Consider the following 17,333-nt stretch of genomic DNA (forward strand, 5'->3'; position numbering starts at 1 on the left):
GAAGAATACAAGTTGATGAACTCTGCCAACTTATGCCACACGAAATGCGTTCTAGGAATAATTTTCACCAGAATTTGCAAGTATGCGCTATTCAGCCTTGAGGAGTGACTTCTAAGTGTATCCATCGCGCAGTGTTTTCTCTTGTGACGACACTATACACTTTACACTCATCGAGTCATGATGGCCGAGAATGGAGCGGTTCAGCGAAATATATGTGCACTTAACTGAACCCAAACGGGGGTTCTTCAACCTTGAGAAACCACGAAGCTGAAATGTGAAAATATCTATGCCCATATATGGTCAAAGGGTGATTCGAAAACGTCGTGACTGATGGAATTGTTGCGTTTATATTTCAAACGCCGAGTCAAATTAATAACCCGCCAAAAGAAACGTAAATAAAACTGCCTATATCACCGGCAACTTTATGATAGCTTAGACAATATTAGCGAATGCATTTTGTGTCATCATCTTAAGGGCTTATCAATGGTAGTGGATCGCATTTTATGCGTGTGAGTCAACAGTAACACCGTTCGTACATAAATTGCGTAATAATTGGAATACGCAGAATAAAGTATAATACATTCGTGTTCTTCCTCAACTACCGAACATATGAAAAGCTATTTTGTTGACTTTTTAAGCGCAGATCATTGAACTTTTAATCATACAAATTTAAATTTCGTAAAGCTTGTCCTTTTATCTATGAACGTTTATTGGAAACGCGGTTTGTTGTTGTCGGCTGTGGCTAGGACGCAAGAGACTGAAGAATACTTGACTTGATCAACTGTTTGGCGTTTGTCATACATACCCTCCGTTTTGAAAAGTTGAAACAACGATATGGTGAGCACTATCAGTCTGTAATGGACTAAAAACACTCTTTGCATCCCATGATGTCCTCGCCTTGCGCTTCGTGCAATATGTTGAGCTAAGTGGGCCACCTTTTTTACGACGGGCAAATTAATTATTCTAATGACGGGACATTGTACTTTAACAAGAACACCTAAAGAAAGAGGACACCACTGTTGGAAACAACAACAACGAGTTGAACAAATAACAATAGAGTTTTAAACAGGGAAATATTTGTAGATTTTTCAGAGAATTCATTGTAAAGGTTCATGAAAAATGTTCACTGATACTCCAGTTTCCTGGGTTTCAAGCTCATATTCTTAGTATATTCTTAACTCTGCTCCTTCAGCTCTGACTAATATCGATCAGATATTTCGTACACCCCGCTTCACACAGTTGAGAAAAACAAATCAGTAAATGACCGTGAACATGATTCAGATAAAGTGAGATTTCATTTTCCGATAGTGTTTATTAAATTGCCGCAAATAAGGGACACCCCGTGTTTAACAGATACCCATCTTTGCCTAATACATTTCCTTCCCGGCGGCATAAAAGTAACACATATATGATATGGGCCTACAAATTGAGATCGTCAATACTTTTTTCATTTCGCATGATTTCGAATGGTCTTGTAGAAGCTAAGTTTGTAAACAGATGTAGACGTGTCAGTTCTCATGGCAATCTTTTAGCGGCAATACCATGTATATATGTTTTCGGTGGTTTGATATATTGAAATAGTGGTTGTGGTCGACAAATTACAAACATACCCCATAGGGTGCTTGTGAATCTTATAGTGGTTTCGTTACGGTGTAGTGCCCTCTTTTCTTCAGTCTTGCTTGCCACTTTATTGAACGCGTCTGCGCGATAAAATGCTTCAAATAGCACATCAGAGAGTTAGCGATATCTGTGATGCATTCGATGTCAAATTACCCCAGGTACCAAGAGCGGATATTAAACTCTGCTTCTGATGTTACGCACACGAAGTGGGCAATTACCGTTGGAAAGCCATCAAAGTGTTCATTACACTCGTTATTTCTGTCATTAGCGCATCCTTGTATCAGCTCGAAACAGCACAAGTCATCTGTGAAGGCCATCAGGAGATCTGCCTCCTAGTAGAAGTGGATCCGCAGGGTAATTTGCCACAACTTCGATCACTTGAGGAAAAAAGTGTAATCCAGAGAAATGAAATTAAAATCTGGAAAAAAAAAATTCTCGATGAATACTTGCAGTTCGATTCCAATAAGGGTTGTCATCGTATGCTTCAATGATTGCCCTTTAAGGAACTACCTGAAAATTATATTTGTGACTCAATATGCCACTTTGCCGAATGTATACCAACTCGACAGTCACTTAAAGGAATATATAGTTTTTCCCCATAAGGTCAATGGCACATAGGACCTGTGTTACCCCCGCCCCCTGTTTGTGCGTGATGCATGTATGCGTGTTTTTTATGTATACATTTCTGAGTATGCATTTCTGGATGCAACATGTGTTCAGTATCAAGGTATCTGTGTATATAGCTATGCATATGTAAATTTACGTATCCATGTATTTTTAAACAATCAATCAATCAATCAATCTATCTATCTATCTATCTATCTATCTATCTATCTATCTATCTATCTATCTATCTATCTATCTATCTATCTATCTGTCTGTCTGTCTGTCTGTCTGTCTGTTTATCTATCTATCTATCTTTCTATCTATCTATCTATTTATCTATCTATCTAGCTGTCTGTCACTCTCCCCATCCTTCCAACTATCTATCTACTATATATCTGTCTATCTATCTTCTTATCTACATCCATGTATCTTTCCATCTATCTTAAATCAATGTGTTGAGCAAATGCGTTAATGAAATACATCAAACTGTTAAACTCGTAACTTTAATGTTTTCTTCGAAATGCACAATATGTTGACGTCACCATCCCCTTTGTGTTTTTTATTTCATGTCGGATCGAATTCGTCATTTTACATGATGCAAGCTCCTAACACTGACGTCATAGTATAATTACATGAAATAATAGTGAAAATTAGAAACTATTGTAGGAATTCACATTAATGGACATATAGTTAAATGAAAGGGAGAAAAAGATATGATGAGATAAAACGTTTTAGTGGATGAAAGTCAATTTGCATATTCCTTATCTGCAAACGGAAGAAACTAACGTTTTACTTATATCGAGAACGAGGCTTCTCTCAGTGACCGTATCTCGTCATCGAAGACGAGGGTTTAGTAAATAGATAGTTGGAAGGATGGGGAGGAGTGACAGACAGCTAGATAGATAGATAAATAGATAGATAGATAGAAAGATAGATAGATAAACAGACAGAAAGACAGACAGACAGACAGATAGATAGATAGATAGATAGATAGATAGATAGATAGATAGATAGATAGATAGATAGATAGATAGATAGATTGATTGATTGATTGATTGATTGATTGATTGATTGTTTAAAAATACATGGATACGTAAATTTACATATGCATAGCTATATACACAGATACCTTGATACTGAACACATGTTGCATCCAGAAATGCATACTCAGAAATGTATACATAAAAAAACACGCATACATACATCACGCACAAACGGGGGGGGGGGGGTTACACAGGTCCTATGTGCCATTGGCCTTATGTCATATTATAATATTATGTATATATATAAATTATATATACATACATATATATATATATTATATATATATATATATATATTATCGAAGTATACAGATGTCCTCGTGGGAAATTACAGTGCTCAATGCAAAAGAGAGCATTATAAATAAACAGATTACTTCAAGTACAAAGTAATGAAATCTATTACTTAAGTTTCATACATCTTGCAATCCTCAGACTTCTATCTGAGGATTGCAAGATGCATGAAACTTAAGTAATAGATTGAAAAGTATGAAATCTATTACTTAGTTTACTTGAAGTAATCTGTTATATATATACATATATATATATATATATATATATATATATATATATATATATATATATATATAAATATATATTATATATATATATATATATATATATATAATATATATCATCATCATACATATATATCATCATACATATATATCATCATAAATATATATATATATATATATATATATATATATATATATATATATATATATATATATATATATATATCTTTTTTGAAATATGAGAGTTCGGTTCGCATGGATAGGGTTCTCAGATAACAACGATAAAATATGAAATTAATGTCTTACTTCGTTTACTTTGACAGCCTTTCGGTATCTTGCCTTACATGCAATAACAGATCATCGTTTCTCTTAAACACTCCCTCGTCATATTTTAAACGGAAAAAGAAGAACATCTGTGCTCTCGATTTTTTCTTCTACTTCCTTAAAAAGTGGCAGTTACAGCTTCCCACACGTCACAGCATGTATCCGTATGTGGAAGCATATATAATATCTTTTCATCCCTAGAAGTGGTGAGGATTAATTACGCAGTTTGTAGTCCTTGACTAACAACAAGTAATGACCTCATTCTTTTCGATCGGTTTCTATGGCAAATAATTTCATTTACAGTGTGTCCAAGAACATCTTACTTTGCTAAAGTAATCACTTTTCCATTTTGCATAGTGAGTCATAATCTAAACGCCCTTGAATGCATTAATAGATTGATCTTAAGTGATTTCCAAGACTCGCTTAGAGTCTTTTGCCATATACAGTGACTCTGATTATTTTGAGGAACGTCAGTATCATAAGATAAATTGCCAAGTAAACCACCTACGACAACGCTCTCTGTTTAGATTCTCGAATGTCACAAAGAAAGTGAATTTAAACAAACAACACGGCAATCTACAGATCTTCATTTTTACTATTCAAATGAAGTATCTTGAGCGAAGACTTTCTTCGATAACAGTCACAAGAGAACACCCTTCAGAAATTAGAAACTAGGAACTGTATAATTAGGTTTTATGTTCGGAGGGAAGCATATCACACCGTGACATCTGCAACATGAAAAAGTAATAGAAGAACAATATCTTGATAGCTTTAATGTCCAAAATTAGCTTTATACTTTTCATTTATTTACTTCAGTGTCGAAAAACACGCCTTACAATTGTCGACATGACATTGAAGTGAAACGTGCAGCTGCGAACCTATCACAACATTAAATTTGACATTTTTCACGCATGTGCGCAAACAAAGCATTTATTTCAATGTCTGAGTTTCTCGCAATTAGAGCCGTGTTTGTTGTAAACACTTCCTCTTTTCATCAAAAGGATTTCGCAGTCAGCGACTGCAGTTATCAACCTTCTTCAGTACGCTGACCCAACAAATAATCCATTAAAAAGAAGTCGCAGCAGCTTATACCACTCGGTTTCGCGATGTGTTCATTCGAGCCATCTCCGATGCTCTAGAGTTGTTCAGTGTAGTATGCGTGGAGCCAACAGACAGACCGTCGACCTACGCAAACGGTGCTACTAGCTGTGAAAAGCAAAGAATTCTCATAGGCAGCAAGGCTATTGATTGTAAATGTCGATGACGGGAATGAGCCCAGCTCGTCCTCTCAAAGGAAGCCAATGCACGATTAAATTTTGCGACGTCCTCAAAAAAGGACGCTCTTTAAAAGAAGCGCTTCCATTAACATGTTTCACTTTATGACCAAAACAACAAGGCTTGGTGTTGAAGTTTGGATGAAAGCGGAAACGTGCACCACACTAATTTTGGTTATTATGTTTTAATGGCATCCGCCATTTTCACATTACCTACGTGACCAGAGACCATCTTTATATATGTATCAAGCATCACTAAGTAGTTCCAAAGTCGTTCATTAAACTTGGCTTATTATTACGCTGGTAAAGGGCCCCTTTTGAGCATGCGCGTTAATAGCATTGGTTCGATGTATGTATGTATGTATAATTTATGAAATATATGTATGCATAATTTATGAAATATATGTATGTATAATTTATGATATATATATATATACACACACACACAAGCTGGCGGTGATATCACTTGTTTTGTTTCATTTGTAGGAAATGTCAGTGCAGATTATTTACAGCTTCTCACCAAGACAATGTAATTAATCGAAACAATTAGCTTGCGTGTGTCCGACCATGATAAAGCATGCAGTAGAGTGGAAGTTAATGTATAAAATTGACCTTTCTAAATGTATTGCATGGATATCGGTTAGTTTATTCAGCTATTGAGGCATGTCTGATAAGAATTCTTTTCCTAAACCTCGATTAAAATTAACGATACCAGCGAGTTATTATATATTTATGGCAAGGAATTTAAGGTAGCGAGATTGTCTGCTTCCTTTTTCAATTTTGGATCATCCAAAATGCCGTTTAAATTAAGCCTACACCATCTAAGGCATTACAAGATAATTCCCGGATTTCTTGACCAGTTGTTGTAGATTTGTGAAAATTGCGACTAGCGATGGATGCAATGAAAATGGCGTTGAGTGCATGTTGTCATTGCATTATAATGGGACAGCACTTATGAAATTATCTAGCTATATGGCACATCGATAGATTTCCGGGTTTCCTGATGGCATTTTTGAATTAATGCGGTTACACAACATTCCATGCTTTTAAAGTTGTTAGATGTTGACGAGACCCTAATCGTGCAATCAAGGCACATTTTATTGGTATTCTGCTCTACCCTTTTCATCATGTCCAGCCCTACGCAAGCAATTCAAAGCATGTACAACTACTCAAACAGAACGGGCATTGCGGCACAAATTTTTCTATGCCAATCTAGTGTTATACTGAAAGTATGCAACGTTGGGGGTATTTAGATTTCGTTTAGGTGGTATGTGTTTCCGAGTCGACTTTTTAATCATGTGTACGTGTATGTCAGCATATATTAGTAATAATAGCCCTAGTGCAATTGACATTCATTCTCTTAATTGTCCTCTCACGCTCTCACCACTAAGTAATTGGTGCGTACTATTTTAGTGAGGTTATTGCTTGTCCTTACCGAAGGCTCCACTGTGATTAATTTCCCTGTAACTTCCATTATTTTTGTCCTCTTTGATAGATTAAATTTATTGTTGTAAATCATGTTAAAATTCGACAGCCTTCAACTTCTAAAGTCTACCTTTGTGCCATGCCTAACTATATGAGTGTCATGGTGAGAACTTAATTCACTTTTCATTAAACTAGCTTGTTGATACGAGTGTGAGCACTCACAATACAAGGAGTATGGTTAAGGTTCTAGCAAAATCAAAAGCTACTCGTATATGACGCAAGCAACTATAACTTGCATACTAATAGGCCGGCACGTATATTACGACAGCATGTACATTGTCAATGAACAAGAACTTATCGACCCTATGTGTTGTTTTGTAATTGGTTCAATGGGAATTATCTCAGTGCGTAGACAACAGAGTCCTTGGAGCCGTCTTGTTATGATTTTGCTTCTATCTGACGCTCGTTATTTTGGACTAGAATATCATCGGAGACGTTTTTAAAACGCGTTTTTGACTTTTTGAAAAGAAACATTATTTTTTGGAGTTTCTATATAGTTATGTGTAGTTTGACGTTATGTATCCTTGTCTCAGTATGGTTCGTTGTATTCACGTTTTGCATTATATGCATTTGCATATGCCCATTTTTTCAAGAGTATTATGGATTAAGCAAAGTGAACTAACCACCAGGGTTCTGAGACAGTAACCCCCTTGTTAAGTTCAAAGACGTTTACATAGGGTCTATCCCTAGTCTTAAGCCTAACATGGTTGGCAGATGCATACAGCGTATGTAAATATGCCTCGTTAGTACCTGCTATATGTAATGCAAACGATATAATGATATTTGTTGAGTGTTTTGGGGAATACTAACACGAACATAAGGCCTGTCTAAGCATTCATTCGGTTAAACATTTCCACTGACGGGGAGGATCGACAGGCGCAAGGCCATAACAACATACTAGATGGACAGTAAAGATTGGATGGAGAGAACGGCATGCGTGAGTACGTCAATGCCAGAGATGACTGAATGAAGGCAAAGAATAATAGCAGTGTGTCGTTGCAGGGAGAAAGACTAAACGTCGGCACACATACACGGATATTCACGGCTACATAGATCAATAGATATTTTCATCGTAGGATAGACTAAGGAATTGAAATGATGGGAAGATTAATGGATAGATCGATTGATCTGAGACAGATGTGTCTACATATACTGTAACACCTACGTGTCATGAATGAACGTTTGAAATAGCACGCGTATTGAAACACAGATTGATAAAAAATAAAAACGCGCATTTAATGGTCGTAAATATACACACACACAAGAGTGTGTGTATATAGATAGATAGATAGATAGATAGATAGATAGATAGATAGATAGATAGATAGATAGATAGATAGATAGATAGATAGATAGATAGATAGATAGATAGATAGATAGATAGATAGATAGATAGATAGATAGATAGATAGATAGATCAATATATAAATAGATAGATAGATAGAGATAGAGAGATAGAGGGACAAAGAGGCAGATTTTCAGTAGATATCTAGGCATATATATATATATATATATATATATATATATATATATATATATATATATATAAATATATAAGTATACAGATGTCCTCGTGGGAATTTACAGTGCTCGATGCTAAAGCAGAACGTTATAAACAATGATATAAATTACTTCAAGTACAAAGTAATAATTTAAATATATGTTTCTTAGGTTTCATGCATCCTGCAATCATCAGACAGATGAAGTGAAAGGATCCTTAGCCCCACACACTCTTTTACATCTTGTGGATCTTCCATTTCCATTTGTAGGTGGTGTTAAATTTGATAAATTATATATACATATGCATTAACAAATATATAGATAATTTCATGTGCATGCAAAACAAAAATGTAATACATACACGCATACATACATACATACATACATACATACATACATACATACATACATACATACATACATACATACATACATACACACATACATACATACATACATACATACATACATACATACATACATACATACATACATACATACATACATACATACATACATACATACATACATACACACATACATACATACATACATACATACATACATACACACATACATACATACATACATACATACATACACACATACATGACATTTCAAATGAAATTGGCATCGCATTTATATTTTAAAATTTGATCGCTAATTAGTAACATCGACCATTAATCAGTGCTTCGAAACTTCCTTTCGCTGAATAAAGCTGGTGTGCATGGTTTTGACAGACAGTTGTATAATTTGGCTTTTTATTCTTTAATGATGTCGGAGACTATAAGGAGGATATTAAGGAACAAGCCTTAGATAAATATGGATTAAAAAACTTTTGAGTCAATTTCTGATCGATTAAAAAAGAGAGGACAGTCAAACTGTATAAGTTTACAATTTGGTGTTTAACCTTTATAAAGGCAGAGAAAATAAATTATTGATAATGTCGATAAAAATCAAAAGAGATATGTATGCTGACATTTTACATGTTGAGACTGGAAATATCAATAAAGCAGCTTGCATTGCATCGAACTCAAGGATTTTCGTTTCCTTCCTTGTGGGCGGTTTGATATACACAGAGCAATCACGTAATTTACGGCGGGTGAGCCAGCCTATCGTCTTAGAAAGTCATTTGTCACTGTGGTGACGTCGGCGGATGCGGCGAGCGTTGACAGGTGGAGGGGTAGAGTCCGTATCGACTCAGTGAGTTTGGTGACAGCGAGCGTATCAGTTTCAGTTTGGCTGCAGCCGTCGTCGCGGATGGAACACGCGCCAATCGATGAGCACATACAGCGGCAGCGAGCAGTTGATCCGCCAGCCGCCAATCACAGTGCAGGCAGTCTGAACGGCTAAGCTTTGACGACATGAAAATACTCACCAGAAATACCGCAGCTTGATTGCACAGGTTAGTATACAATATTTGTCAGCGCGTTCCTAAAATAAGTCCCTTAGAAACAGGAGACATCGTGTTGTAATTAGTTGAGCAATATAAGAACATCTACAAGTCTACCCGCTTAGTTTTGCATTCGGATGGAATGATGATCGAGAGTCATTATTCCTACTTTTAATCAACATAAAATGTTCATGAATTACCGACGGATGAGCATATGTCGAAAGCATAACATGCTTCTGTATGCTTTCACTTTGTTGACCAAGGTATCGGTTCATTCTTACGAAGGAACGAAACCATCTTTACGGAATTTTGTCAGTTTGTTACGATTTGCGTCTCAAACAGTGGTATGATAACGGGGATGCATTTCACATTCGCTTGGTTTTTACATGTCATCTCTGACAGATCGGACTAAACAATCACAAAACCTACACAGCCAATCAAAAATTACCAGGTATACTAAATGCATTTGCACGTGAAGAAAAAAGTCATCTCCATCACGCAAAACGCGAACTTTCCTTTATGACGCTGTCTTTCTACGATTCGGCCAGCACAGACCAATTCAGGGCGCGTAGTTACCCTGGCTCTGAACAGAGAGTGGCATACGGAGTCACGCACACGATTCGACACCCGTTGCACATCATGCTGCCAGTACTGTTCACATTCTGCCCGTTTGTTCTTGACACAAGAAGGCGCTTTAAATGTCCAGTACAAAATGTAGAAAGAGCAAGTTCGTATATGGTTTTAAGGAGGATCAGCACAGCATCGTTATCAGACGGTCGAACAAATGGGCTGTCGATGATATGAGCGGTGCAAGTTATGATATATTTATGTGCAGGCGCCTCCAGATGCCAACAAGATCTTCCTATTAAGATCTGCATATTTTTCTCGTATTAAGAATTTAAAAATGCAATTTCAAATGATAACATTATGTCATGTTATTGTTATCTTAGTGGCAGACGAGAAGCATCGCTCCATACAAATGTAACGTTTGGGAATCCAAAGTAGCCATTTGGGAACACATGTTTAGGAATATTCATTGTTCATGTTTTCATATTGTGGTCGAACTCTCAGGGGGAGAGAACTTCCTCGGGTCCAGTTGAATATAAAACGACACTTTTAAGAGAGATGTCGACTCTCTCATTTTACAAGCCATATGAGTAGCGTTGATGATCATCTTCTATCTTCCTTTTGACATCAGAGTAAATCAATTGGCTTGTTTCTCAATGAACCCATCCATTTCCCGACAAATTTGTTTCGCAGGAGTTGAATTTTCAAGTGGGGCTCTCTCTCCCTGAAAATGACTGGCCTTAAGTACCACATACATTTTCCAGCACATTAAGAAAAATGTAGCTGCCTTTGAAAAAAATCGTTGAGCCTACGAAATGATCCTTCATATGAAATGATTGGCAGCCTTAACCGAACATGTCGGGAAGGTGTGGATTTCCTGTGTGTTATTTGTCACGATGAAAAATCACTGGTGTGAATCGGAGTGACTTTATACTTGACAAGTGAAATGAACAAGGTATAATGAAATGGACTTTGTTGATTGGCGTCCGTCATACCCTTGAAGGAACTTGTTATTAATACTCAATACTACTTTTCTTGTACCCGCACACCTGAGCATCACGTAGCGAAATAAAAGACTGAAATATACATGAATAGAAAAGCACAAAGACTCAGCCAGACAGACAGCCAGCCAGCCAGCCGACCAGAAAGACAGACAGAGAAAGACACACAAAAAAGGATAGTTACATACATACATACATACATACATACATACATACATACATACATACATACATACATACATACATACTTTTTACATACTTTATACATACATACATACATACATACATACATACATACATACATACATACATACATACATACATACATACATACGCTACTCGCTTTCGGCGACTCCCTTAAACGCTAGATGACACTGGTATAAAGTCGTGTCGTTTTGTCATATCAAGTTACCAACCATCCTCCAGACATGGCTGCTCAGAGGAAAAAAGAGGTTACATGTCTGTAAAGTCGTAAACAGTAATGAGCCATGAATGATAAGACGATTTCCAGCAAAGCGATGACCAGGAGAACGAGCCGACAGGATGTTTTAACAGGAGGGTATACGCCGACCAAGCGAGCATTAGTGTACGCACAACTTACAACACTTAATATGACCTCATATATTTTCACTGACAGTATCATTTAATTAAGTACAAATATATCGTTTCTTGTTTTCAGTTCGTTTCGGTATTCGCTGTAGTAAAGAAAAGACACCGTGCGCTTATTGGCAGGGATGAAAAAGGCAGGGTGGAACAGTCGTATACGATTAATAGCGCAAGCAGTAAACATTTTGCGGGGGCGCTTTATCCCCACGATACTAATCAGCGAGGAATAATTTTAACGGCAGAAATTTATTCCCGTCTGGTAGTCTTTGAAATGAATCACATCATGGTAGTCCACTGAGTAACATTAATCTGTGGCAAAGTGGGGAAGATTACAGTGCATGTCTAAATGATTGAGAATCGCAATAAGCCGCAGTTGTCCAAATATTGGGCATTAAAGCCGTAGGCAAATGGCTTTTTTCTGTTCCCAGCTGAACAGCGACAATCCCCAACGTTTCCTGCTTTCTACACGACATTCCACAATGCACAGGGGTCGTCAGTTCACAAGTATTCGCTCCTCAGCCATGGTGACTGCTTCACACGAACATTTCAACTGAAATAGGTTATTTCTTTGTCTATTTGGTTTCATTTATTTCTCAAAATCTATTTGATTTCATTTATTTCTCCGAATCAATGCATCTATAGGCCTAAATGCGGTTTTCTTGCCTTGAGCATGTACACTCTATATCAAATAACAGACTAAAATATAAAATGAAATAATTTGGAAATAAAATGAAAATAGATGGGAAAACGTCAACAGGGAAATGCTGTACGTGTACAGTAAATGATTTACTTTTAAGTGTCGCGAGAGTATAGCTGGTGCATGAATAGCAGTCAAACTGAGTCATGAGCGTCAGTAGCGGGTAAGATGAACTCTGGGCGCTATGAGTTATTACAATCAACTGTTGTAAATTAATGGCTTCCTGAAGAAATAGTGGCCCACAACGAGCTCACCAAATCCCCTTCCGCGCCATCTCCAGTGTTTACACGAGTCATTTAACATAGAACATGCGAAAGATGCGGCCTAATTACCACCATGGTGTAACGACACAATAAAGATGCTTGAACAAACACATCGCCAATGATAGCGGGCTTTCACAGCGTGCAAAAAGGACTACTCATTTTTGCAAGTGTTTGTCGTTTCCAACCTTTTCCAACTTGCGATAAAGCGGTCACCACTATAGGAGCCACAATATTCTCAAAGCGCTATAGGCCGAATTTCACAATTGTTCTTTTAAAAACATTTTTGTATTGCTTCACTGTACGAGAAACAGCGACAATTAAGCCGGTCACTGTTGACGTGTGAGGCATTTGATTTCAGTTCACTCATGAAGAGGAACAGCTATACATCATTTGAATATATACACTTTGGTTCCACAAAAAGCATATGAGGTCGCAGGTCGCGCGTTTCCTCCTCTTTCCAGCAGCAATGCACTTCTTTATGAAGGCGTTGTTCCGGCTTGTCTGGTTCACAAACCTTTCAACGTCTTGATCTAGATCTTATGTTTACCATTTCTATTATGGATAGATAGTTGCAGCTCATGTACTACGGAAGGGGGAAGAGAGAGAGAGAGAGAGAGAGAGAGAGAGAGAGAGAGAGAGAGAGAGATTGCGCTTGTATTTGTTTATTAGGTAAGGAGTCCTGATATCGACCAATACTAAAATTTCGATTTTTGGTTTCATTTCCAGAATTGCTTTGTGGTTTTTTTATATGAATTTTCATCCCTCTCTGTTTGTTTTCAACGTTCCTTACACTGTACATCATATTCCAGTTAATTATCAGGGTATTTTGAGCTTTGTAGCCAAGGTGAAAGTCATTTGCCTCTATTGTGGATTTTACATCACCAGCATGTGTTTGTGTAATGGAAAGGATAAAATGGGTGTATTTAGTTTACGGTAATCATCTCAATTAGAAGTCGGAAGTACAAAGTCGATCCTTCGTCATTCAGATCTTTACTTGCTGAGACATATCAAAGGCATGCCGCCCCAGCATAGACAAGCGTAGACGCGCACGTAAGAATGTCCATGGTTCAACGCGATAGGCCAAGGGCAGACATCTGCCTAGAGTTCATTTTCCCAGAGACAAACCATCAGAAACCACGTAAACGTTCCACGTTTGTAGTAGTGATATATACAAAACAGTCAAACGTATGTTTGGCAAGTTATGGCGGCACATGTAACATACATACATACATACATACATACATACATACATACATACATACATACATACATACATACATACATACATACATACAGACAGACAGACAGACATAAACAAACAGACAGACAGACAGACAGACAGACAGACAGACATGCAGTCAGTCAGACAGGCAAGCTGCAAGGCCGAATGCATACAGTCAGACAGATAGCAGACATCTGCTCTTGTATGGAAACTTGTATACATAAACGTTAGTGTCGAGTTCGAGAACAAATGAATTTGAGTTTTCAATGAAAAATAATCCATCTCATGACCTTGAATGTGTCTCTTATTCAGATGCCACCGACCGTTTTGCGATCTTTACGACCTTTCACAGAAACAGCCTCGAGCTCAAAACAGAGACACGTGTAAGATCGTTTGCCAGACATGTGCAGTAATATCATATTCATTGCTTCTGTAAGCCTTCGTAAATATTGCAGAAGATCATCCATTTCCGAGAATTAAGGTCGCGATGTATACAATGTTATACGTTCAATGTCAATGTTACTTAAGCCTCCCTGTTGACATGTGTCTGAAGTATCAAGTACACCAAAGTGTTCATAGTCTGTCTTAGTCTGAGAGTCAGGTAAACACTTATACCTTGACTTGTGATCTCATCGCGAAGTTAGTTTACGTTTCACTCATATATTTTCATATTCTCTCTTATCTTCACGCAATATAGCTATAGAGCTAGGTATAAATTATGACGCAATCTAATTGCTTGAGTTGGCATAAAAAGTTGTCATCAATGCGGCCACTAAATGTTAAGCGTCAAACTGCTTGATATTATTCATCTGAAGTCTGTATGGCATACAGCCTTACCAGATTAAGAGGCTGGACACGCAAGATACATCATTCACTACAAGAAATTGTTCGGAAACGGTCAAATGGTTCCTTTTGAAATGAGGAAGATCGTGCTTTTTTCATTACAGACGGTGAAATTTTCAACGTGTCGGTTTATGAAGTCACGTGGTGATCACGGTTAATATTCCTTTAGAGAGAACTAAGTTGTCGAGTCATTGTCTGGGGAAGGAATTTAACCTTAATCGATCATAACTAATTTGCATGTATCCATATATGGCAAAAGGTGTGTCGGCCGTGGTTATATGTGAAACATCAGAACCACAACACCTTTGGCGGCGCACTTTATACATGTCAGTGGCTCAGTGATCTTTTTACACAAAGAGACTTTGGTGTGTCTCATCAGAATACGAGCCAGGTGAGGATGCTCTTTACCTGAGCAATTAAACCTGCATGTACGCCATCATGACCTTGGTCTTAAAGGGGGCCTGGGAATTGAAGAGAGAGATTTCATTAGTTTTGCTCCCATGCCAATAGTTGTTATAGAGCTGCCAATCCCTTCAAGATGTACATACTTGAGTTGCTGTCGACGCCAGCGCCCCTTTCCAATGTGAAACTCGTAAGTATCCCTTAAATCCCTGAAATATAAGGGACGTTTAGAATTTATATCTGTTGATTTTTGTAATTTTTAACGATTTCAGTCAGAATATCTCTTTCCACAATTTATTTCGGTCGAATAAATTCAAAGTTTGTCGTTATTCCCCGGAGCCAGCGGTAATGCTGTCATCTCTATTACACCCGTATTCACGTTTTTATGCCTTTACCCATTGCGCATTCAAAAGGATGTCCGGGAATCTCTCAGATCGTAAATCGACGAGCCAGAATCGTACACCATGATCGAGCACGTCGACGAATGTATTAGTCCTGTCTCAAATGCGTCACTCCGTAAAAATGTGGTAAATATGCCTTATTTGCTTCGGCCGCTCTAACAAGGATTTCAACCATTACATCGGATCGTTTCTTCCGCTTTGTGCGCTCGTGTGCAACACAGGAACTCGGCAAATGCTAACCATGTTTACATCCATTATGCCACAGAAGAAATAATTCGAAGTAACCAGCACATCTCTCGTTCTCAGATGCGACAGAATGGTTATTTCCCTCCGATTAATAAACGCCTCGGGTAATTCTTAAATAGCCATTGGAGACATATGGTAATACAGGCGTATGGCAATTGTCAGCAGCGGCTCTCGTACCGCACCCGTAGGCGGTTGGAAAGTTTAGGGTACAGAGCAAAAGGCGAAGCAATTACTCGCACCGTGCCATGCAAGGTTCGAGCGGAAATTACTCTGAGTTTTTTCAGCAAAGCTTCTGCGTCATGTAAAGTTTTATCTCTTGGCGTAAAACACTGTAGCTTCTATCCCAACTCGATTGCACCTTAAAGGATCTTTACTCGAAGTACTGATTGTTGAGCGCTATGCATATGTCAATTACATATGATGTGAATATATGTACGCTAGACAATTAAATCATATTTATTTATTTATGATCAATTGAGAATTGAAAATCCATTTATCCATCTATTTATCAATCATTACAAATAAAATTGTTTCTGAAATTAATAATCTATGCGTTTATACTAAACTGCTTTTGCGGAATGACAAACAATGCCACCGTGATATCATCGCCAGACTGAGGAGAATGTGTCGACTGTGGCATCTAAATTAATCATTAAACTCGATGATTGCATCGTAACAACAATTTACAGCCAATGTTCAATTCGCCTAAGCTATAAATCAACTGATTGCTTTCTTTTGGTAAATTGCTATAGTAATTAACTCGATGTGACTAACCTCGTTCCTGGTCCCTAGACCTCTAATATGAGTTGCCTTTGTAAGAAATAGTACAGATCTCATATCTGCCTTTGAAAGAGACAAAAAATATTTCGCAATGTTTAGAATGCATTATGATAAATCGACCATTACCTACATATTCAATTGCTGACTTTAGAATGACGTGTAGCAAGCATTCTTTGCCGAGGATGTGGCCAGACTGTGGATTACTGGGCTCATGATTAGCTCCAGTACAACTCAACCTTATTGTTTGTATTTGTTACAGAGGTGAAGGGAGATAAGCTGAACTTGAGAGTCAATTTATAAGCACGCACTAAAGGAAAGTCAAAAATTAATGGGCGAGGCAATGCGATTAGCTTTCCTTTCGCCAAGTGAATAGAAATTTATGGCCAGAGCGGCGCTCTCTCTCCCTGCAATAATGCAAAAAGAACTAAAGAAAAGCTGATAATTACCAAAACCTTATGTACGAGAGATAATTTTACCGTAGAACTTGGAAAATCATGCGCAAAATGTGAAATGCAAAGAACCGTGACAACGACGGACGTGTTCGC

The 17,333-nt window shown here is 37.5% G+C and overlaps 1 protein-coding gene across 3 annotated transcripts in view; it reads left to right on the plus strand.

Moving 5' to 3' along the window:
• LOC139141915 (phe13-bombesin receptor-like) overlaps positions 1-17,333 on the plus strand; it is a 94,654-nt gene that overhangs the window by 57,476 nt on the left and 19,845 nt on the right. Inside the window, exon 1 of one of the 3 annotated variants that reach the window (XM_070711678.1) lies at positions 9,573-9,772. The exons of the other annotated variants lie outside the window; for them this stretch is intronic. The gene's annotated coding sequence lies outside the window, so the exon portion shown is untranslated. Of the gene's footprint in view, positions 1-9,572; positions 9,773-17,333 lie in introns of those variants that run through there. 3 annotated transcript variants of the gene reach the window in all.

Source organism: Ptychodera flava, chromosome 10 (assembly GCF_041260155.1).
Source record: "Ptychodera flava strain L36383 chromosome 10, AS_Pfla_20210202, whole genome shotgun sequence".
Taxonomy (NCBI): domain Eukaryota; kingdom Metazoa; phylum Hemichordata; class Enteropneusta; family Ptychoderidae; genus Ptychodera; species Ptychodera flava.